Source organism: Ixodes scapularis, unplaced genomic scaffold (assembly GCF_016920785.2).
Source record: "Ixodes scapularis isolate PalLabHiFi unplaced genomic scaffold, ASM1692078v2 PGA_scaffold2__306_contigs__length_199485367, whole genome shotgun sequence".
Taxonomy (NCBI): Eukaryota; Metazoa; Arthropoda; class Arachnida; order Ixodida; family Ixodidae; genus Ixodes; species Ixodes scapularis.
In genome coordinates, this window is record NW_024609857.1 from 118,653,899 (window position 1) to 118,671,603 (window position 17,705).

The window sequence follows — 17,705 nt, forward strand, 5'->3', positions numbered from 1 at the left end:
CGCCCGCAAAAAAATTTTGTTGGTGTCGAGTGGAGTGCGGTAATTATGTACGTTTATTTCTGAATCAGCTTGACAATAACTGGGCGATTTTTTTTCGCGCCGTTCCGCGATTCTCTTTACTATCTTCCTGTAGGCTGATGGAAACATCCAACGGTAGGCTTAGGGGGGCGACCGCATTCCGCTTCTCGATTCCGGTGAAGTATTTGCTGCATACTTTAGAGTTTGCCGTCGGTGTCGATGCTGTTCCATCGTCGCTAGAAGAGAAAAGGTTAATTGTATTATTCGTCAGCAGCTTAAACAAACCGCAAACTGGAAGGTAAGAAACGCCACTAACCTGTATGGACGCACAAGTCGTACCCAGGTCGCGCAGTACTCCGCCTCGTACGGCTTCGAAGGGACGATGTAGTACTTCGTGCCGTGCGCGATCTTGCCGACCACGCAGTAATTGTTACGGCTTTCTTGGTGCCGAATAGCCATCTCAAAAATTACAGCGCTAACCCACTACAACGCACAACCAACGCAGCGACTGGCAGAAGATGCCCGATGCAACGGACCCGTTTGCCGCTAGGGGCGCCCTGGTCGGGGCTTGAATTAGATCCGCACGGTTCCTATGGGAAAACGCGCGTGAATTTTGTCTCGTCGCCGGAAAATAACATGAATAACTTTTGTTATTTCGGCTGTACCAGGTAGTATGTACTTTTATTAATATTGTGAAAGTGTAATTGCTTTAGTTACAGCATTTTTCCTTTACCACTGAACGATGCTAAACTTCGCTATATTTCAGGCCCAAACCTCTGTTCTATGGCAGGTATGTAGAAACGAGCGACGATTTTAAGCAAAAAAAAAAAACGATCGAAAGGAATGTAGAGTGTGTTCAAAGTTCGCCAGCATTCCGTTGGTGCTTATATATTGCTAATATGCCTGTCATCTCACTATATGAAAATGACCCCGTCGTGCATCTTTACGAGTGGTTAAAAAAACGTTCGAAACGTAAAGATTAAAGTACGTGGGCTACGAAAGGTGTGTTTTCTTATTGTTTCCCATGTTGGGCAGTTTTTATCGCGCACCTGTCCTCTGGCTTCCCCCTATTTGCAAAGATTTGGAGCGTGCGGGTGATGATTTGAACACAGAACAAGCATCTTCGCATATATTCATGAGCAGAAAGAATAAAGCACTACTTCGTGACTTTCAACTTATTTTGATCGTCTGCAAGCACAAGAAGTTACTTACCCAGTGCTAATGCGCAGTTCTTGCCGTCTCTCTTTCGTTTTCCTCATGTCGTTCGTTCGTTCGTTCGTTTGGCACGTATAACCCCCATGCTGGAAAGCGTCGACGCCGTGTTCGCGCTAACAGTGTCCGACAGTGCTCATAAATACACGTACGAAGCGGTTTTAACACCGTTTTTAATGCCGTGAGTTTCAAATAAAAATGCTGTAACTGACCAATTATTTCGTCTGCGTGACTGAGAAATGTTCCAATGTGCCTAGTACGTACAAATTATTCGTGATATTTGCTCTTATCATTGAACGCAGAGAGAAAATGCACTCGCTTTTTGCCATAGAAATGCATTACCGGAAGTCAATTTCTGACTGCTTGCTGTCTGCTTCAAAATGCAACAGCACACTAGCGCCAGCTGAGCCTCTAGCGTTTATTGTAATAACTCTATGCTTTGCGCTTCTCCAAGGGGGATTCGTGACAGGGGGGTAAAGGTGGGTGAGGAGGAGTGGCAAATCCCGTGCGCCGACACCCGGGGTCCCGAGTGAACGATCGCAAAAGAGAGCGACAGAACACGAGAGAAAGAAAACTATGAACCAACTAGCTCAGCTCAAGCCTGTTACAGATTACCTTCCTAGTTCTCTGAGCACTCCATTATAAGTTTTAACCTACTCGACCCACAGACGCTTATTCTCTTAATCGCCACCATCACCTGCCGAGCAAGGCTGTTATCAAGGTGTATCAAAAAGAAGATCCTTGTGGATGAGGTACAGCAATGCTTTGGGATATTTGAACCCTCTCAGGGACATGCCCAGCGAGTCTCGAAAATCCTCAGGTCAGAGTCGTGGCGCCAAGTACGCTTACTCACAGATTTCCTGCGAGTGAAATGTCTCAACTACAACATATTCCTCAACCAAATGACGAAGACAAGATGCCTGACAGAGCGTTTATGGAAAAAATGCTTTCTTCCTACATGGAAAGTTCACATGGCAAGAAAGAGCAAGGCTTGTCCAAAAATGTCCCATCTCCAAGTGATTGGAGATGTTCGTCTTTCGGCGCAGGCGGAACGTGTGCTTGAAAAAGGACCAAAGTTCGCAATTCCACCATGGATGGAAGCCGTGGACAAGGTGGCGCTAGTACGGTCCATTGTGTCAAAAGCTCCCGAAGACAAAGTTTCGCAGATCATTAATGAAGGGATTGACTGCCTAGAAAACCTAAGGGGCCAAGCGCATCAAAAGTTTAGCTTTGGATCAACAGTACATGAATTGCGGACCAAAGGCCTCAGGCTTTGTGTATCGGATAAAGAGGGAGGGTTTGTGGTGCTGGATTCTGAAAAGTATGAACAAAAGGCCAATCAAGCCGTGGCTAAGAATTTCATTCCAGTGGAAGAAAAAAGAACTAAATCAGCAAAAAAGGCCATCCTGGAAATATTCGAAGACAACCGTCAAGGAAGCCTCGTAACGAAAATAAAAGGAACAAAGGAGACCCACCTGTCGGTGTTTTTTTCAGCAAAAACACATAAGGACGGCGTTCCTTTTCGGGCTATAGTCTCTGAAAGAAACACATGGCAAGGACAGGTGTCGATCTATCTGGCAAAGCAATTGTCCCAGTGTACGACGCAAGATCCTTTCAGGATTCCCAACTCCGAAAGTGTGATCGCCTTTATTCGGGAGAAGGGGTCTGACATTGTTTCCGGGTTTTCTATCGACATTCAGGACTTATATTACTCCATACCACAAGCAAGCCTGCTATCAATTCTTCGAAAGACCATCGAACAGCAGGGTGTCATAGCTTTCCAGAACGCAGCCGGCATGAACCTGGACAGTTTCTTGGAGCTCCTACGCGTGTACCTCACGGCAACAGTAGTGTCGCACGAGAATTCGTCATATGTACAAAGAAGTGGAGTATGCATTGGCTCACGCGTGGCTCCGTACCTCAGCGATGTTTTCCTCTCGGCTTGCGGAAGTGCCATTCAAGAAAGATTGAAAGATCCAAGGATTGAAGGCATCTTCAGGTACGTCGACGATTTTTTAATTCTATGCAACACAAAGGTAGATGAAGAAAGAGACGGGTGCCGAGACACAGTGATGCGATGCTTTGAACAGAGCTGCTTGGGACTCAAATTCACCCATGAACTCCCCGTGGATAATTCCATCAGGTTCCTGGACCTGGCATTGGAATTCAAAAGTAACCACGTGTGCTGAAGATACCAGGCCAGGTCGTGCAAAGGCTTTCTACCTTTTGACTCGGGGCACTCCAAGAATGTCAAACGAGGGGTGGCCACCACAGCCCTGATATCCGCCCTAAAGAAGACCTGTCACCATCAAGTTGAGCGAAGTTTTAAAACTCAGGTCTCAAGACTACAGGATGCTGGGTACCCAAAACCGCCCCTGGTAGCGATTTGCGAACAGGTGTGCACGACCATCAAGCGCGGATTAGGGTGCACGGATAAAAGCACAACGGAAAAGAAAAAGACTCGACATGCGGTGGTGGTAGCACCCTATGTTCACGGGATGACCCACAAGTTGAAAAAGGTAGCTGGACGGCAAGGCGTTCAGGTGGTGTGTTCGGCCCCAAACAAAGCCTATTCCATGTGTCGCCGGGTTAACCAGGAGCGAAGTAACAACGAGAAGAGGTGTGGCACAGCTCACAAGTCTCCATACGCCTTGTGTGAAAAGGAGGTGGCAGGGCCGTACCCAGAAAAAAATTTCGGGGGGGGGGGGGGGGGGGGGGGGTTTTCGGGAACAACGGCGGCCATTTTGAAACTGTCTATTGTCTTATTTTCGCCTATGAATCATGTGCATCAGTGGCATATAATGGAGAGTTGCAGCAAACCGGAGAACCGGTCCCGGTTTGGTACCCGGTAGCCGACCGGCGCCACTGCGCGTGCGCAGAGGTGGAGATTACTGCAAGTGCACCGACCAAGGCCGTACCCAGAAAAAAATTTCGGGGGGGGTCAGAACCCCCTAACCCCCCCCCCCCCCCCCCCTGGTTACGGCCCTGGGAGGTGGTATACCACATTCCGCTGACATGCGGCCGAAGTTACATCGGACAAACCGGCCGATGCATTAACGATCGGACGAGGGAGCACGCTGCATCAGTGAAAACCCTGTCAGCAGGAGGACACTTGCCAACCCATTGTCGTGCGTGTCAATGTTCGGCACTGTTCTACGACGTAAACATCGTGGCAAAGAACAAAACAAAACTGGGACGTGATATCCTAGAGGCACTTGCCATTGAGGAAAAAGGCGATGATTGCGTTAGCGCACCTTCTCTCGTGCTTCACGAGAAAGAAAAAAGACTTCTTCGGGGTTAACATTTTAAGGGGAACTAAGAAAAAAAATTTAAGGTGGATTAGAAAGCAAAAAAGAGGAAAAGAGAATTGTTCCCTCAAGTGTGGCTTGTAGTAGAAGAGGAGGAAAAAGAAAATCAGTTGTTAGTCGGAAGAAAAAAAAGAGTAGGAGGTTCTGAGTTGCCATCCGATGGAATTACCGTTCTTTTCTCTGCCCTCACGTTTTTGAGTATTTCAAGCTTTGAATACATTTGGATACGCTCGGACATAAGGAGAAGAGACCCGAAAGCACCAGCCGTGGCCAGGGTCAACCGTTTGCAGCTCCTCACGGCAGGGTCCCTTCGGGGAACCCGAAATACGACATGACCTCTCAACCCGGTACTTCTGCACTGGCATCTGCGACCGGATCTTCATGTTATTCACAGACATCTCCAAACGAAGACCACACGTACGTCACTCAAGACACGTACGTCACTCAAGACACTCCATCCGCGCGCTCTACTCTCGGTAAACGACGCGGCGGTGAAGGCGACAATTCTGCTTTAACACCTGCCAAACAACTGGCGGCGGAGAGCGACTCGATGGAACAAGAGCTCATCGAGGGCGATCTTGAGGGGTTCGTTCTCGTTGAGCATCGCCGTCAGAGAACAACTGGAATCCCTGTCCTCTTTGTGCCTGCAAATGAAGGACATCGTTTGCAACATCAAAATCCATTGAGCTTGAGCGCCGAGGTAAACGCAGAGGCGGCGGCTGCCATAATAAGACATCGTTTCACTGCCAGAGGCGGACTTCTAGTAGAAGTCGCTGAAACCGCCACAGTGGACCGCCTTTTGAAGGTTCACTGCCTCGGCGGAGTTCCCGTTCAAGCCACGGTGCCCAGAACATATCTGCAGAACTGTGGCATAATCAGAGGCGTACCCCTTTGGCACACGGACGCCGAGCTGGCCACGTTCCTGCAGCAAGACGGGGTCATTGCAGCCCGTCGACTCTACCGACGTCGAGGAAAACCTGGGGAAGCTGCCCAACCAACCGACAAAGCAGTCTTAACTTTCCGCCCCAACACAGAACGCCCATGCAGAATAAGCCTCGGATTCACCAAACACGAGGTCAGCGAGTACATCGAAGCGCCGACCAGGTGCTTCAAGTGTCAAGTGCTTGGCCATGTTGCAAAATATTGCAAAGGAGACGCCAAGTGCAAGAAGTGTGCTCAACCACACTTAACGAGGGACTGCCCGGGAGAAACGGCAGTCAAGTGCGCAAACTGCGGTGGTGAACACCCTGCAGACTATGTAAATTGCAAGGTGCGCCTCAGAGCCCTAGCCAGAACAAAGCAGTTTGTACATGGACCAAAGCTCGCTTCGCCGTCGAACGAGAACACAATTCCAAAAAGCGCTACTTTTAGTGCAACGGACACTGCAGATGCCCAAGAAACGCCTAGCGTTGCCGAACAAGGTGCGAAGCCTAAGGGGCCGCCACAGAAGACCAAGAAGAAGACTCGGGCATCTACAACAATCCCACCAACGCCAAACCAAGGACCTCCTCGCAAGCCCGCTACCTCTACAGATGAGCTCAAAGCTACAGACGTATCTTCCCGCACGACCAACAGGCGCACATACAGCGACGTTGTCAAAGCTGATAAGCGTCCCCAGCAACCTGCACCTTCCGTATTCTGCTCCATGACAATTGGCGATATCATCTGCCTTGTCTTCTCTGCCCTACGAAGTTTCACGGCACAACTACCACCATGTGCCTTCAAAAGCATTCTGCAAGGAATCCTAGTATTCGAACCCGCAGTTATCGCGATGGCAGGAAATTCACATCAGAATAATGGTTGACGTTTCGTCATTCCAAGAGAGTCTTAAAAATGCGACCGTTTTTCAGTGGAACGCGAGAGGACTTCGTCCTCGGCTTTCCGACTTCCGACAGCTTATGTTCAAATATCACTTTCCTATCTTAGCTATCAGCGAATCACGCGTTCCATCCGACTTTCGACTTTCGGGATATGAAATATTTCAGTCGGTTCGTCCTAATGGCATTAGTAGAGTTTTTCTTGCGCTCCGGAAAGACCTAACCTATGTGTCACATGATATCACCCCTCATCCGGACAATGAGTATGTGAGTGTCACAGTTCGAAAGGGGAAAGTTACATTCACCGTTATTGCTGTATACATAGCTCCGGCCTGCGGCTTCGATATCTCGAGATTAGATAATATTATTCGACAATGCAAATCCCACATTTTGTTAGTAGGTGATTTCAATGCCCATAATGTGGCGTGGGGCAGTGTAAGGACGACGCCACGGGGACGAGAGCTACTCGATCTGGCGGACTCTTACGACCTATGTCTCCTGAATGATGGTTCACCTACGTTCATTCGAGGTAGTCGCTGCAGTAGTTGTTTAGATGTTGCGTTCATGTCGCGCGAGCTCCTGTCCCAAAACTCCTGGCTTGTTGATATAGAGACTCATGGCAGTGACCATATGCCTACCTACATAACGGTCAGAGGGTTCCAAGCAAATTATTATAATCATGTTCTCACTTCATATATAGATTGGCCATGTTTTCGAGACAATGTGGAAATGCGCCTGCAAGGAACAAGCACTTACGAGAAGTTTGTCTCAACGATAGAGCTATCAGCGACGGAAGCGACCAGGACTGTCCGTCTCCCAGCCTCGCGCACCGTTGTGGATGCGGAATACGAAAAACTTCGAGCGATTCGTCGACGGGCAGAGCGTCGCGCTCGACGAACCAAATTAGCTGCTGACGTAAGAGTAGACAGGCGCACTCAAAAACATATCCGCCGTCACTTGGATAAACTAGGTCGGAAGAAGTGGAGAAGAACATGTGCTTCCTCATTTGATCCCCGTGCTCCACTGTCAAAAATATGGCACGTTGCTCGCGGACTAAGATCCAAACCGCAACAAAAAACGCCTTTTCTTGCGTTATCACTCCAAACAGGTCGCTCGCCACGTGACATCGCTGAAGAGTTTTGCGCTTCACTCGTTCTACCAGCCTTAAACGACGGTGTTTCACTGCATTTAAGCGCTGAACATACTTCTTTTTCAGCTCCCATGAATGCCATCTTCAGTGCGCCAGAACTAGATGAAGTTTTAGCCTCCCTTGATCACTCTTCTTCGCCTGGTCCAGATAAAATCACTTACGGTACACTTGCCCACCTAGGACCAGCAGCTCGCCAGCTGCTGCTTCAGATATTTAATGACTCATGGACAAACTGTCGTGTTCCACAAGCGTGGAAAATTGCGAACATCGTTCCTGTACTCAAAGCGGGTAAGTCTCCTCTTGATTTGAAGTCTTACCGGCCAATTTCTTTAACTAGCTGCGTCGGCAAATGCATGAAGCGGTTAATTCTGTCACGGCTGGAGTGGTTCCTCGAATCAAGCTCAGCATATCCAGCTACAATGACGGGGTTCAGGCAAAGCCGTAGCTCGATTGACAACGTCATCGATCTTGTAGCCCATGTTGAAGACCAGAAGCTTCGGGGAAAGTTTACTATAGCAGTGTTTCTCGATGTACGTGGAGCTTTCGACAATATCCGACATTCAGCCGTTCTACAAGGACTCCAATCAGTTGGAATTAGTGGGCGACTGTTTGACTGGGTTGCTGACTACCTCCATAATCGAACAATCTACATGCACACCAAAGAAGGCGACACCTCATATCATGTTTTAGCGAAGGGCGTTCCCCAAGGGGGCGTTCTTAGTCCGGTTCTTTTTAACATCGCACTTATCGGGCTTACGAAGGCTGTACCAGATTCCGTGCACCTTACACTTTATGCCGACGACATCTGCCTATGGGCAACAGCTGCCTCTCTTAAGCAGGTACATGCTCAACTACAGAAGGCACTTTTTCAAGTATCCCAATTTCTTTACGATCGGGGGCTTGAAATTGCTCCAACAAAATCAGCAGCTGTAGCTTTCACGAGGATGAAAATGAGCCGTTACCCTCTTTCCCTCCATGGTACAGATATTCCTTACACTCCAAATCATCTTTTTCTCGGAGTTTATATAGACAAGGGCCTAACATGGAATCCGCAACTAAAACATCTTAAGACGAAGCTTTCTGCATTTATTAGTTTAGGGAGGTTTATAAGCGGCACAACCTGGGGGACATCCGTAGCTGGACTTCTGCGTTTATATAACAGCTTATTCGTTGGCGTTCTCCGCTACAGCTTGCCAGTTATGCATGGTTTAAGTCCCACAAACATGAAAAAGCTTGAATCTCTTCAAGCACAGGCGCTCAGAGTATGCCTTGGGGTACCTCGTTCAACCTCGACCATTGATACAATAGCTGAAACTCACTGCCTACCTATCAGAGCCATTCGCGTTCAGGAGACTCTACGAAATCACATAAGGCACCTTACACGGCATGACTCGCACCACCTAGCGGACATACCGGAGAGGTGTTTCTACAGCCGCATTGCACAGGCCATTATTGATCACAAAGAGAACATTCCAGATGCATATCAGGACTCTCTCATCCTCGCTACGCCTCCTTGGTTGTTGCCCCCTCTTGTGCTCCACACAGACATCCCAGGAATAATTAAAAAATCAGCGCTCCCTCCAGTTGTTCTTCGTCAGCTTTCTTTGTCTGTTTTATATACGCGGCACTCTTCCTCCTGCCATTTATACACAGATGCATCGACTACACCTGAAGGATCATCGATTGGATTGGCGTCCCCGGCGCTCTGTCTGAGCGCGGGCCACAAGTTGTCTCACAGAATGTGCTCCACTGCGGCAGAGTTGGTAGCCATTCGTGAGGCGCTTTCTTACATATTAGATGTGTCTCCTCGCACTTGGACAGTTATTACTGACTCTAAGTCAGCTCTCCAATCGCTGCAGTCTCCACGTAGAAAGAGTCCAAATAGGCAATTAGTTCTACAAATTCTGAAAGTTCATGCAGATGCTAACCTTTTAGGACATTCAATTTCTTTCCAATGGATACCTAGCCACTGTGGCCTACAAGGAAATGAAATGGCTGATGCTATGGCTGCACGTGGCCATGACCACGTTCAGCAAGTTATGGCTCCATTTACAAGATCAGACATTCGTGCAGCTGTGGCACTCCTGGGGAGGTCTACTGCAGCGCGTCATTGGAAAGCGGTCGCCCACCAGAGCTCGTCCTTAAAAATAATTGACCCAAATTTAACGTTCCAAGTTCCACGCGGTCTCAAGAGGCGACGGGAGGCAGTTCTTCATAGAATGCGCCTAAAAGTGTCTTACACAAACTACTACCTTCATCTCATCGGAAAGCTCGAATCACCCAACTGTCCCCTATGCGGAACCATTGAAGACATCAAACACGTATTACTTGAATGCCCTAAGTATACTGATAATCGGCACCAGCTCTACAAAGACATTCATCAGACAACTGGATCAGCCCTCACTCTTCAACATCTTCTCGGACCATGGGATGACGAAAGCCACGCTGCGAAGTCAACGAATGCCCTTCTAAAGTTCCTGTCAGCAACAGGCCTTGACAAAAGACTCTGACCTAAGGTCGCAAACGTTGCCCGCCTTTTTTTTTTTCTAATTTATGTACTGCGCGTGCGTGTGAGTGTGTGTGTGTGCCTGAGATGGAACGCCTTCTTTTCATACTTATATCTTTCATTCCCTAACTCCCCTCCCCACTCAGAGTAGCCAGTCAGGAGATCAACTCCAGGCTAACATCTCTGATTTCCTTTCTCTACATCAAATTTAAAAAAAAGTTGTTAGTCCAGCGGCGTGAATGGTCTTTTCTTTATGTGTATGTTTTTTCTAGTTCAGCTGGCCTTAAGTAAACTATGAACCAACTAGCTCAGCTCAAGCCTGTTAAAGAAAGCAACGTTGCCATGGTAAACGCGAAGAGTGAAAACTCTCAGCAATATAAACAGTGATAATTTAACGTTGTAAACTAAATTCTGAGTTATTCTAACGTTTATAAAAAGCAATAAAGTCATTACGCTGCATTAACTTCCCTTCTGGCGAAATCTCGGAAATCTGGTGGTTGCGCAGTTTCGTATTCCTCAACCGGGTATATGGTTTAGTTTAGCGTTAACGCGAGGCCGTACATCTGCGCGCTATGCAAAAAAAAAAAAAAAAAAAAAAAAAAAAAAAAGCTTCGGAAGGAACGCGAATATTTTTCCACTGCGGTACCACGGCGGCCATCTTGAACAAAACATTAGTTGAACCACCAGGGCGGCGTTGGCTGTCCGTATGAGCAAATGCTGCAAAACCTGCGCGCCAATTTCGAAACCCTTTTTCCCGTCGCTTGCGACCTTGAGTTTCCTTCTCCACTCTTACGCCCCTCCTTTCACGTGTTCACCCTCTGGCGCGTCGCGCCCACGTTCATTGTTGGGAGGACAATGTACCGGATAATCCCCAACTGGAGGCCCCCTGCCAAAATTGTCCGGCTGCCAAGTGATTTGAGCGAGATGGGGTTTTGAAGCGGTATGGAAAAGTGGGACCGTCAATTTTGAACTATGCCTTTTCGATACTGCATAAGTTGTGTACGGGGCTGGCCAAGGCACGGGCGCGAGGACGTAACTGTATACAATGCTTGGGTTGCAGGAGCACTCGCGCGTAGAAATGGTAGGACGCGCTTTCTGAAATCACACGCCTACATTCCGCAGCGTTGCAATCCTACGAGTAAAACAGAGTACATCTTCGGACAGTGCGTGAGTTGATGCCGGCCGTACGAAAGACACACCTCGCGCTTCCTGTCACTACTGCCTCTGCTTGCACGCGCTGCCGATTGGCGGTCCTTTCTTTATTTTGTTTCGTCGCTCTTTTGAAAATACTGAAACTAATATTTTCTCAGACCCTGCTCATCGTACCTCTGCGCTACAGTTGTGTAAACACATTGTGATGTAATTTGAGATATGGGACGGAGTGTCTACATTCTTATTTCGTGTGTAATGCCGGCATAATATTCCTTTGCTGCCAGAGGGTCAAAATAATGGTAGGGTTGGCAGCAAAAACTATTTCAATGAGCGAATTATGATCAAACACCAGTAAGAACATAAAAAAGAAATCACATGGGGACAATAAAAATATTGCTACAAGAGGATGGTGCGCGGGGCACAAACAATATTCGGAGTGACGTTGAGGGAACGCGACAAGCCAGATCTTTCCTGATGGCAGCCGTAAAAGTTGATCTGGTGCCTCGTTTTGATCGGCTTTGCACGGAAACTCGTCGACTACCAACTATCTTGTCAGTGGTGAACATAGTGAGCATGAACTGGATGATTTTTTTGGTTGTTTTTGTTTCTGTAGTTAAATGAGAGCATGGAAATATGAGACGTCCGCTGACGCTTGCGTCGGCTAACGGAACCTCAATCGCCGATCGCGGCCGATGTCATGGGCTTATACAAATACATCAAGTCGTCTGGGCGGGAGCAGTTGAAGCGCCGCACTTTTTTGGCCGGTCAGGGTCAGTAGAGACTCCGCGAATTATGACTCGAGGCTACTCTGTGCGGAGGGAGCCGCTACTGAGCGCGACCAATCGGAAACCAAGGATGGCTGAAATTTCCTAATTGCCATGAGATTTGCAAATTCGTTCTTCCCGTCGTAGTAAATTCGTCCGAATCGCTATTCGATTTACTAATCGATTATTTGGATGAAAAGATATATTTCAAAATTCGTACGTGGCTCACCAAATGGCAATAAAACTGGTATAGGATTTCAAACCTATATAGTGTCACCCTAATTTACAAACTTGTTTCACTTGAAATTAGAGTTCACGCGCAAGCGAGCTGGCCTATAGTAAACAGGCCAGAAACAAGAGAAACAAAAAATAAATAAATAAGAGCGGGATAAGCGCAACACAGTCTCAAATCACAGCTGAAAATGGTTACTTGGTAAGTGTAAATGTCCAGACATTGTATTAGTAAAATGTATATATATATATATATATAAAGTCAACAATGCGTACTAAGTTTATTCCGACGTTTCGAGCGGGGACCGTTCTTCATTAGGTGATGAAGAGTGGTCCCCGCTCGAAACGTCGTAGTAAACTTCGAATTAGTAACTCTGACAGTACGCATTTTTGCCTTTGTATATATATATATATATATATATATATAGAGAGAGAGAGAAAGAGAGAGATAGGTAGATGGATATTTTTCACTATTTGCTGACGGCCGAAACTAACTATGCAACGCAATTTTCGCTAAAGGCTACCGTTATTTACAAAATATGACGAGCGTAGTTATTATATCTGCAATAATTTGATAGCAGAAACATAATTCGATCAAGCTACTTGATGAGTTGGCGTTCAATGAAGCGGTGTTCGATGAAATGTCCACTATTCGATGAAACGCCAATCAATAAAACAGAGCTTCATCGGACGAAGATGCCTAGCTGTTGTGATCCGAAATATTTCGCGCAAAAACGAAAGACACCAGAATAAACAACAAGTAAAACCACAGAGCTGCCCCGCCTCATATCACCCTCAGTTGGAGCTCGACTGACACATTGCGCCGATCAAGCATCACCAACAGTTCAACACCTAAACGCCACGGCGTTCACTATCTTTGTTTGGGTGATTCCACCCACTAATACAGGGGTGGCCAGGCTGACCCGGCCTGAGAGCCGCAAACATAACAACGAAACTTCCAAGAGCCGCGGGGGGGAGGGGGGGGGGGGAACTTTTGTTTAGCGCAATAAACGAAACTCGAACTACTTTCAATCTATCCGGGTCAAAAGTACTCCAACTGTACGTGTAAGGTATGAGTAGCACAAGACTACCAAACCAAAACCTGTCTTTCCATTTAAAGCCCGTTCCATTTCTCTTTTTGGTGAAGTGCTCGTGTGACCTGGAGGGAGGCGGCGGAGTGTGTGTGCATGTGTGCGTGTGGGGCGGGGGGGGGGGGGGGGGGGAGGGGAGGGAACCGCGAGCCGCACTGTAACACGCGAAGAGCCGCATGCGGCTCGCGAGCCGCAGCTTGGCCACCCCTGCACTAATATAACAACTCATACAATGCGCCGTGATAAAGTGCTTTTTGTCTTTGTGTATGTTTTTCGTGACATCTAACCTCTGTTTGCGCTCTGACTAAGAATGAAACCATGTATACTAAAACATCGATAGTAGTCTCTATTTTTAGCAACGCTCGCACACGTCTTGTCTTTGACGCAGTGGCATTCTCATCTCCCATACACGGACATTTGGACAAAATAGGTTGGTCGGCCTTCACTCATTAGCTGCGGAACGTTTTGACCGTGACGTATGTATAATTCAAAGAAGCACCGACAGGCGGGTGCCCCTTTGAAAACAAATCATGCTCGCGTAGAGATATTTAGCGGCTATAGTATAGTCCGCGGGTATTTATTTCTAGGCCAACTCGTCGGCGTCAGTCGGTACAGGCGCTGGAGGCGTGATGAAAATGCTGGCAGATGTCGGCTTGACGAGCCCCACACTCTCCCCTTACAGCAGATGGCAAATAAACCAACAACAATATTTGTCGACGGACAATTGATTGAAGAGGCCAATCGGTAGTAGGATGACTCGACAAAGGGTAATTCATCAAAAATTCCAACTCGTTGACAATTGTCTGTGAGGCCATTCAGTTTCCACATTGCACTCATCTTCTGTATTAGAACACATACACATGTTAGACATTTTAATATGAGCAAGTTTCGGGCTCCGGATATTTTTTTGAAAAGCTGTTTCACCCAATTTCGCATCTCCCGGTTCGTCGAATTTCGATATGAAATCATAATATAATTATTATACTTGTCACTTCTTCAATTAGAAATGGTTACAGATAATTATAAAATAAAAGTAGGCTTTCGCAAAAATTATGTCGATTATAGGCTATGCCAACGTAGCCGAACAGTAAAAAAAAAATGTTATGAGGGTGTTTTTGTTAGGGTTCAGGAAAGACAAAGGCGATTCTTCAAATGAGCACTGGTCACACAGGCCGACTGGTAACATAATTAAAATAAAAGCACCGACTTCACAGAACAGGAAAAACAATTTCACTAGACGTTTCGCCTCCATGAATAAACGCCTCCATGAATAAACGCCTCCATGAATCATGAATAACCAACTCGCCCAAGCTGAAGTTCTGACCAGTTTCGCCTCCCTTGCGGGAGGCATCTTCAGTAGTTACACAACAATGCCTGTGTAAGCTTCGTGGAGAGGGCCGCGTTTTTTGTTACACACGGATGTGTGCGTCCCTGCGAACAAACCACGATTCTAGGATTTTCGGGACCCCCATCTGTCCTCCCTCGCCAAGGTCGTCGCGGCCGGGAAGTCAAAATAATGCCCTATTGTCCACACATAGTACACCAGTTCAGTCTGTCTATGCTGGAAAAAGCGATGAAGAAACTTCATCGTGACGTCGCCGGTGGGAGGAGCCTAATCTCAATCGGCGGCGAACTCAACTGGCAGGGAACTTCATCGCGGCGCGTTGATGACGTCGACGGAGAGTGGCGATTGAGTTGAAACTTCATCGGGATTTGTCCCCAAAATATGTCCCTAGAGGGAAATGCGCAAGGCCGCATCGAAGGGTCTTGTAAAAGCAACATTTTTAACTTCTGAAAATGTATAATGCGGTACAATCTAAATATAATTACCGGTGTCAAGTCTAGGTCGCATGAATCATGTCTTTTTACGTAAGTGAAACAATTTAGATGATCGCAATGCGTGAGCTGCATCGCGATCGTGATGAATCGTCATGGCCGACGGTGGATGTCGCACGAAAAGTGCTCGTGTGTCTGTACGAAGATTTGCCTCACTTCTGGAATTTTTGCTGTCAAGTCGGGCTTTTTCACGTCGCGGTTACCACTCGGCGGTCTGGTGGGGGACCTGAACCAAGTGTCCTCGCTGAACTCCAGGAGTAGGACAGAATCTTGGCCCATATGAGAAAGGTTCCTCGCTAAGACACGGAAGAAGGCGCATGATTTCGAGGGCGGACGCGCCTCGTCCGTCGCCACTCGGCATCTCGGCTGCAGTGTCGGTAAGTAAGTGCATTGCATCTCAATGGGCGGTTTTAGCGTACCGTTGCCGTGCGCAGCGAAATTGCTACTGGGAGCTCGCGCTGTAACTTTGAAGCATGCTTTTCAGCGCGCTTAAAGCCTTACCAGCCGCACCGTGGCCACCGCAGAACACGGTAACGGTCTCCTAAAACTTGCTACTTGTAGTAAACAGACACTGTGTTGTTTTTGGTCTTATTGACTTTGCACGAGTGTGCTGCCTCGTGATGTTTCTTTGAAAGCTCGGATCGTAGCGCTCAAGCTGACGAGTTAATTTCTCTAGAGCTGTGCATGAGGCACTCCGATACCTTAATTCTAAAGTGTAGGCAATTGGGCATTACATCAACGCGGAACCAGAAAGGCTGCCAATTTGTTGTGCGTTAACCTGTGTTTGATTGGATGATGCAGGACTCATCTGCTGTGGCCAAAGGTGCTAGTGAGGACCCAGCATAGATGGCAGCTCCACCACCACCAAATGGTAGGTATAAAAAACAGTCTGGATTCATCTCCATAATACGTGGTTTGCGCCTGTGTCAGGACATGTATTATGCATGAGTGCCCTCGGTAGCCTCATATGCTGGTGGCCATTGATGTTGTGGGGTTGCAGCTTTGCTACACTGTGATCATGGTGAACTGCGCTGGCTCCAGTGGCCCAAAGTGACAGCTTTTGTACCCATCTCAGCAATTGCACAGAAATGTGAACATGACCTGCACTGTGCATAACTATGTAGAAGATGCTGTCATTAACATATTGTGCCTGGTCGGTAACTCCCAAGGCAACTGTATGTCCAACCGTGATGTTTCTAGCAAGGTGACACCTCAGCAAGACTTACAAAAACTTAAGTGTACACATGGTGCAGACAATCCACACATGGTTACTTGAGTTTTGTGTCGGACAAGACACAGATCCAATTAATGAGACTGTGTCAGGAAAAAGACGGTGCCTCCGGTCCTGTTTCCCAACAGCAACCTGCTTCCACCGAACATTCCCGGCAGCACCACATCTACCCACTGCCCTGAAATTGACAAGGGAATGACACTAAGACAAAACTGGCTCACCAATTCCAACACCGGTGTCTGCTATTTATATAAAAAGTCCACTTCTAAAAGTATTTGCTGCAAAGGGCTGTGGAAGCAGGACGCACCTGGCTGGGCATTGCCTGTCAAACTCGGCAAAATCATCGGCGAAAGAAAACCTGTGTCATATGGCACTAATGAATTATTCCAGGCCAAGTTTCTTCGTCCTTGCTTTATTGAGTTACACCCTGAGCAGCTTGGGCTCACAGTCTTTGTTGTTTGCTCAATGCAATGCGGAAGAGCTGGACTTCCACAGCACGAAAAACATTGACGGGAACAACAGTTAACTTGTCATTGGGAATCAGTTATGACAGACAGTTGTAGCATAAAGGAAAGTGAATGCAGGACTCTTCTGTTTTCGCCCCTTTTCATTTTCGGACCTTGTGTTGTGTTTCAAAGTGAGTGATTTCCAACTTTTCGCTTTCTATTTTTCATGTGATGGACAGAGCAGGCCTGTCTGCTGCAAAGCAATTGGATCATGCTAGGTGCACATTGCTCAAGGCTGCTTGCTTCATAGGTTGCGTATGTACTGGAAGACCCACAGCATGAGCTTGCTGGTCTGAGCAGTTCCTTGGTTAGGAAGGTGCCCGCATAAACAAAATGTCTTTCAGGAGTCTCGCATTCTTGATATTTCCAGCACTGCATCAGAGTTCTAAAAGAAGATAAAAGCAGTGGTATGCCATACACTACTGCTCACCACACCCCTGGGATTCTCTCGTTTTATGCAATTTCTGTAACATAGTCTTTAAAAATGCTTGTTTTTAAAAACATTCACCCTTTTCGTGTACTTTGTTTGCAGGCTGTGGAGGGACAAGCAGCTGCAGATAGCCAGCAGTCGTCTTCACTGACCACACTCGTGCTGCCCCTCATGGGGGTGCAGAATTTCCATGCACAATAAAACATGCTCCCTAGGCACCACTTTGCGTCTGTCATGATTTCAGTATAGCATGGAAAAAAGGTTTGCAGCACTACCTTGGTCATACCCGACAAAATTGTCATACATCGAATACAAATTTTGGGTCAGGAAATCTCGGTGCAATTGTTTATGTGCCGGGACTCGTATCTCGACTTCAGATGTTGATGTATATTTCATATACAGGAAACCAGAAATTTCACAAATAACGGTGACAAGGCGGTGCAAGTTCAATCG